This window comes from Buceros rhinoceros, unplaced genomic scaffold (genome assembly GCF_000710305.1).
Source record: "Buceros rhinoceros silvestris isolate BGI_N320 unplaced genomic scaffold, ASM71030v1 scaffold16255, whole genome shotgun sequence".
Taxonomy (NCBI): Eukaryota; Metazoa; Chordata; class Aves; order Bucerotiformes; family Bucerotidae; genus Buceros; species Buceros rhinoceros.
Window position 1 is genome coordinate 38,194 of NW_010412621.1, and position 6,569 is coordinate 44,762.

Genomic DNA, 6,569 nt, shown 5'->3' on the forward strand with positions numbered 1-6,569 from the left:
GGAATTAATGCTGGCTCAGCATCAATACCGCACATTGGCTCATTGGCAGGTGTTAATGTGCTCAGAGAGCCTGCGAACAGCCCATGACCTGAAGAAACTCTCTAATCAGAAGTGAAGCAAGATTGTTTCAAAGTAGGACAAAATCTTTTCAATATCAGAGACCCGCAAAATCTGCGAAGCTGAGGCGCAGCTACTTCCCTGCTCAGCGCACCTCTGAACCATTCGCAACCAAGGGGGTGAGAACTTTGAAATATTTGAAGGTCAGGTTCATGCACTTCCTTGTCAACTCTCGTTTTCCTTCCGCACTACCTCTTCTGGAGGGTTTTCTGTAGCAAGGGAGGATCTAGCCCCAAACTGGATTAACCCAAAAGTGATGAGAGTCTAGTGATTAGCAATATATTCAAGCATTATGTTATTGAGTTAAGCAATCACAGAATAGCGTAGATAAAATACTCTCAAACACTGGGGAACGAATGATAAAGAAAGAAATACTAAAGAAAAAACCAAATAAAGAATTAATTAAATAAAGAATGCTGCCAACTTGCAAAAAAAGGAAAAAAGAAAAGAATTACAAAATTACAGAATCAACAGAATCAAACAGGAAAAAGTGGGTTGTGAAAAACATTGAGAACCTGACATTCTTTCATCTTAAAAAACACAGGTACTTTGCAAAACACACATAATAATCAATACATCTAAATCCAATGGAACAGAAAATGTTGGTAAAATGGTGAGAACAACCGTTTTGTGTTAGTTCACTCTATAAATAAATTTCACACAACAGGCTAAATTTGGATACGGCAATGGTGATTTAAGAAAAATCTGTAGAGGATTCAGCAGCCATACAGACCTTTTGGAAAAGAAAGAATCTGAGATAACTGAGATTTGATTTAACATTTCTTTGTCCTTGACAAAGATGCTGGTTACTTGACAAGGAAAATCTTGTATCATATGAACTAGGTAACACTTATATTTGGATCCCTTATAAATAGTTTCAGCTGACATTTAGGCATCAAGTTAAGCAAGTCAGGCAGACATGGTTGTATACCATGGCAAGGGAATACTTTAAATGTAGAAATGTCTCTTACTGGTAGAAGAACAAGGACGTAGAAAAATATGAGCAGGATATTAATTAATTCAACTAGAATTGTCGGTATTATGGGGAAAATTGCATGAGTCTTTTAAAAAGAGCTTATTGCTAGGAAAGTAGGTGTATTGCTCTTCGGAGTTTTCTGTAACATGAGTGGAAGTGATTGTTACCAGGACAATACCTTTCCTTTTTGTCAGATCTTCTGATCCAACTCAGCAAAGGGCAGGGAAGGCCAAAGAAATACCTTGGTGTTACTTATCAGTGGCTTAATCCCATGTTCATTTATGGGATGTGTTTTCTATGAGGAAGTTGGCTGCCAGTTTCATCAGAAACAAAAAATAGATTTTACTATAGCAACAGAAATCTAGAAAAGTCTTAGAAACAGTCTCCTGAACTAACTCTGGATTTCAGCTGCAAGAATAAATGCAGGAAAGGATTTTCTCCACGTGCAACTGACAGCTGATGTGTTTTTTGCTTGGTTTATGATACACTATTTGTCATGTTTTCTTCTGAAAACAAATTAATCTTCTGCATGTGGCTTCCATAGGAGCACTTCATTGCTACTAGTCTAAGTCTCAGCTTTTTATTTCTAATTGTCTAACTGTTTCTCCTTCGTCTTCATGAGATTTCTTCAGCTCTAAGTTAATACTTTCACTGTGAACATGGATGACATTCCATTATTTTCACTGTAATGTTAAATTCTGTATGTAGTAATTTCATTCCAATACATCCTCATTTGCTGACCTCTTAGTCCTCCAACTCCCCCTTTATAAATGTAATGCTGCTACACACTCCTTAAAATATCCTTCAAGGCACTTAAGGAAAACAGCCAAATTCTTCCTCATGTCCTATTCCTCAGCTTCTGCACAGGGGGTCTGATGAAGAGGAGAGGATGAAGTAGCTTATCTATGTCCTTGTCTGTAGGGCAAAAAAAGATCACTCCAGTGAAGGCTGCATGAATTCCCAAGTTCAAAATCCTAATAGGCACAGCAACTCCGCAAATAACGGAGAGTTTCAAGCAATTTCAGGCCTTGCCTCTTCCTCCTCTGCTACTTTCTTTCTTCCATTCTAGGGCCAGTAAGAGCCATGGCAATGGCCTCTTCCAGAACAGGTGGACTCGATGTGGAGTCAACTCAGAACTGCTGCCCTGGCTTCAGACAGTTCTAACCAGAGGAAGGTTTTCTAGGACTTGTTAAAGCTGAGTCTATCTCACCCCCAGCACTGTCATACTCCTCCTGAATACCACCAGCACCTCCCCAAGGTTCTTACAACACACACGGTCCACCTCCTTAAGTCACAAGACTGCTTACCTAAGAGGAATAGGGCAACACGGGCAAAAACTCCCCACTAGAGATCAGCACTTCGAAAGAGCATCTGCAAAAGGTACAAGCCACTGCACACAAAGCCCGTGAGGCGCAGGCATCTCCACTCATAAAACCCCCAAACAGCAGAACCACAGTTATAACTTATTGTCGCAAACCCACGAAGCACAATGACAATATATTTCAACATTAAATACCGCAGTTATAGCATGTGTCTTTAAACAGATACCAGGGTAGCTCTTCAACAAATACAAACAAAAAAGGAAAAGACAGTTACAGTCAATGCTTATTTTTGAAAATTTTACCTAGGGGAGTTCCCACTACTCACGAACTGAGAAAGCACAGATTTAAGAATCAAGATCTGTTACAAAACCCTTACTTCTGAAGAGGTCACGTGTTTCTAACTTATTCCATATGACTGTAATTACATACACGCAGGATGGAAAACAGGCAGGCACTAACAGTTCTTCAGAGGGAAAATGTAATTATCCAAATTAATGCAATGTAGTTTTAAACCCCAGTATTTTATTTTTTTAAAAAACAAATATAAGTAAAATGAATAAAAATCTTTTGATGCCATTGTATTATTAAAGTTGGATTTTAACCACAGTATTTCTAAGAAACACATCATTACACACTTCTAATTAATTCCTACTTAACAACTTTGGGTGATTAAATCCTAAGCATATCACGCGTTGTATGTGGGGGAAAAAGACAGTTGGATATGTTACATAATAGGACATAGACAACACAGATTGCTTGTTACTTAAAACTTTGAAAATTTTACTTTTTCTTGTTAAAAAATTCCACCCTTCTTGTCAACATATTGTTAACGGCAGAGTGAGAATCAAAGTTAAAACCATTTGCTCTTCAGTGTTCTGGTTTAAGGTGAGGTCTTGCACAACATCTAATGACACACACTGCCTGACAGAACTTGTGCTGGACACCAACCGCCAAAGCAGACTACTTTCCAGGTTGTCAACTTCCAGCAACAGGTATTTATCGACTAATTAAATGGTCCTGTCACATTCTTGTCTAATTGAAACTTAATGTGAACTAACCACGGTGCAATTATAATGCACAATACATTTTGGATGATGCATTCATTTCCTACTTATATGCAAATCTAAAATTCTAAAGGTCTATGCAACCTACCGTGTGCACACAGTTCAACGCGGCCAAGCTGTGAGAGTTACAGAACGTATTTGTATTCTCTTTGCAACCCTAAAAGCTGCTTGGGTAATGCCAAGGCTTAACTTTTCTATTTTTAAAGGCAGCTCTGTAAATTCTATGAAGCCATTTACTGTTACAAGCTAGATGAGTTACTCTGGGAAAATACAGCTTGCACCCAAAAGTTCACCAGGAAAACACCTTTGCTGGAAGGATTGGACTCCATTCAAGAATATATCAACTCAAGTATAATAAAAACAAAAGAGAAGAATATTTTCACAAGTACCACATAGTAACCAAGAGCCTGATTTTGGAATCTAAACTAGTTTTACTGAAGCAAACAGCTTATTTATTTTACTTAAGTTTATTAGAAAATCCCGCTTCTGAGAGAATCATTCCTTCCCTCTTACTGTTATTATATGTTATGGCCTCTGAAACATCAGGTAGTTGCCAAAAATCTGTCACTTTAAAAATAACTGCCAGGTCCTATACAGAACACCGGGTTAAAAAAAGTTAACCTTCCAACTACGTATTAGCATCAGAAACCCAGGTCATCCTCTCCTTCCTGCTTTGCGTTCTAGCCCTGGACTTCTTCAGAAACTTTGACACAACCCTTGCTAAATAGCCGAGTCCAGGGAAGAAATTCTAACTTACTATTTTTTGCAAAATAAGCTATGCTAGTCAGCGCGCAGGCTCCAGCAGTATGTGGCACTTTCTTATTAGGACCTGCAAAATCAAGAATTGAACTAACTGCTGGAAAAAGAACATCCTTTTTAATAGAAGTTAAACAAATTGGACATGAAAAAGGAAATATTTTGCTCAAGCTATGTCACTTAAGGCAAAATACTTTCATTAAGTATACAGGTAAAATTATTAATCAAAGTAAACAGAACTTTTCACTTAGTATATGAATAAAATTATTAATCAAGTAAACATAACTAATTACGTAGGACTTTTTCTCCCTCTTGGTTTAACATAAATATCTGAAGCTTTGAAAAAGTGAGTAGTGAGTCATGAAGAGCCTAAAACAGTCTTATCACACAGCCAGTGAGACATGGCTAAGTAGGGCATGCACTGCCCCATGCTGGAGCTTCTAACCTGAGAAAGTTCTCACATGCTTATCTTGGGTCAGTATCTTTCCTTTTTCTCCACTGCTAGACAGAACAGCTTAGAAGCCAGATAACTCCAAGTTATGGAGAACACATTATGAAACCAACTGTTTCAAAAAAATACTATATTACTGCTTAGCTAGCCAAAACACCTCCCCACATAATGTGCTATAGGTTTCATTCTTTTAAATTAGTTGATACTGTATTTTGGTTAAAACTCCCATTCCCAAGTTACACTCATAAACAAGTCACAAGAAAACTGAAGGAAAAAGAAAAGCACAGTAAATATGCTGCCAAGAGTTGTGTATTCTTATTAACCCCAAACAACTACACAGTAATCTTTAATTTACCTGCTCTTCTGCCTTTGCATTTTCAGAGTCAGTGACGGCTATAACTCTTGCTCCTTTACACCTTTTTAGTATGGATCAATCACTTGAAAATAGACACCGACATTAAACAGATCTAAAAATTTTAGACTCTTAACGAAAGTGATCATTGATGGCAGAAGAAAGCCATCGACTGGGCTCAAGAAGATCTAAAAGTGAGGAGCTGTGCTTGGAGATGTCAGTGCCATGTTGGGACCTCAAGGTCTATTCTGATGTATCAGTAGGTATCTACAGGATGGGACAAGAAAGAGGAAGCCCGACAGTTCAAAAAGAACAGCCTCTTTCTCCAAGAAAATCCACCTTCACAGGACATCTGAAAACAGTAAAAAATCAACAGATATTGGGCTCTTAGGTAAGAAGAGGAAACTACCATGAAGAGGTAAAAAGGGAAAATAAGCACAAATCATAAAGCTGGAGTCAGCACCCATGAAGCTGAACCTCAAAAATATGATCCTGAACATCAGAAATGATAATACTGTCTTCCTGTTGCTAACCAAAATGACTTTATTATTACTTTGTCCAATTCAATATTTTCTATGCACTTGTAATAAAATGTGAGTTTTTTTAAATACAGGAAATAAGGCACAAAACCAAGATTAATTTTGCCTTTTTGGCAGTATTTTCCCTCTTTTTCCAGGAAACATCTAATCTGTATGACACAAAGCTAACTTGTGGCCTTCAGCCTGCACAGAAATTTCTGCTGAGCAATTAGTTGAAAGTCACTCTAATGGCAGAAGTTATTAATTTCTCATACTGAGCGACAGACAGGAACAATACTACTAGTTTATGCTCAAGGAAAGGACTTGGTTTAATTTGCTTTTTCTTCAAGTGTAACATATGAGAAAAAAAGACGGATGTAATCAAAAGAACTAATAGGAAATTTGACGAAGCCAGCAGAAATATAGCTATGGATTATTTACTGGTTCACGTTTCAAATCAAATGATTATTTTGGTTTTGCATTTGGACACTACAGGGCGCAGAAAATGCTTTCTGTGAAGACATCAGTTTCAGATACCATTTCTCTAAGACTATGAACATGAACAGTATTATTTAAAATAATTTTCTTTGCCTGTTGCAATTTAATTCTTGTTAAAGAATGTTGTTTTATTTGCAGACTTTCAAGACATTTTTGAGGATGCTTAAACCAGAAGAAAGCTCTGCAAGGAGAGAATTTTAGTAGTGTACATGTAGGAGTTTAATTTATGGTATGCTTTCTCTTCATTCATAAACTGCTATGGTAAAAACAACATTCAAGTATTTGAAAACATTTATCATTCTCCCTACACTGATCTCTATATACAAACAAACACGCTTTAAAAACCAGCCTGCAGCCCTTCTTCCTTAAAATCGCTTTTACTAAGTTCATATATTATAAACCGCGCATTGACAAACCGAACAGGAAAGAGGCGCTAAGCCCTCGCACGCGTGGCCAGCTCTCGCAAACACCTCGCTGTTGGGAGGAGTGGCCAGCGGTAAGGCTGGAGGGGGCAC